The sequence below is a fragment of the Cariama cristata genome, unplaced genomic scaffold (assembly GCF_000690535.1).
Source record: "Cariama cristata isolate BGI_N322 unplaced genomic scaffold, ASM69053v1 scaffold33976, whole genome shotgun sequence".
NCBI classification, from domain to species: domain Eukaryota; kingdom Metazoa; phylum Chordata; class Aves; order Cariamiformes; family Cariamidae; genus Cariama; species Cariama cristata.
Window position 1 is genome coordinate 41,779 of NW_009624444.1, and position 470 is coordinate 42,248.

Below are 470 nucleotides of genomic sequence, written 5' to 3' on the forward strand. Positions count from 1 at the left end.
AAATTGTGTGACAATCTAAAATAAAGGAAATCTCACTTTAAGAACGCAGGCTAAAAATCTAATAGAAATCCTTCGTATAAGCTGCAGACTCCTCTCCCCACGCACTGAACAGGCTTGGCACGGCATCCAGGCATGGCCAGCTCTCTGCTGGGGGCAACGTTCTTGGCTGTGAAGACAGAGCATGCCCTCTGTCACTCATGGCGAGCAGTCCTGTCCAACTGTCTCTTTTCAACAACTTTATCATCAATCTCTTTATTAACAGCTCCACTGCAGACCGAGAACGCAAACAAGGACAGCGCGCATGCCAGATTTCTGGAAGGCACACAGCATCAGACACCATACAGGGCAAGGTTTCAGTAAAGCTGAAGCAGAAGCTGTAGCACGAAGCTCTTACATACCATTTTAAGTAGTATCATGTTTATTATGATTACTTAGAATCAATCTTCTATTCGGGGGAGAGGTGCGGGGGG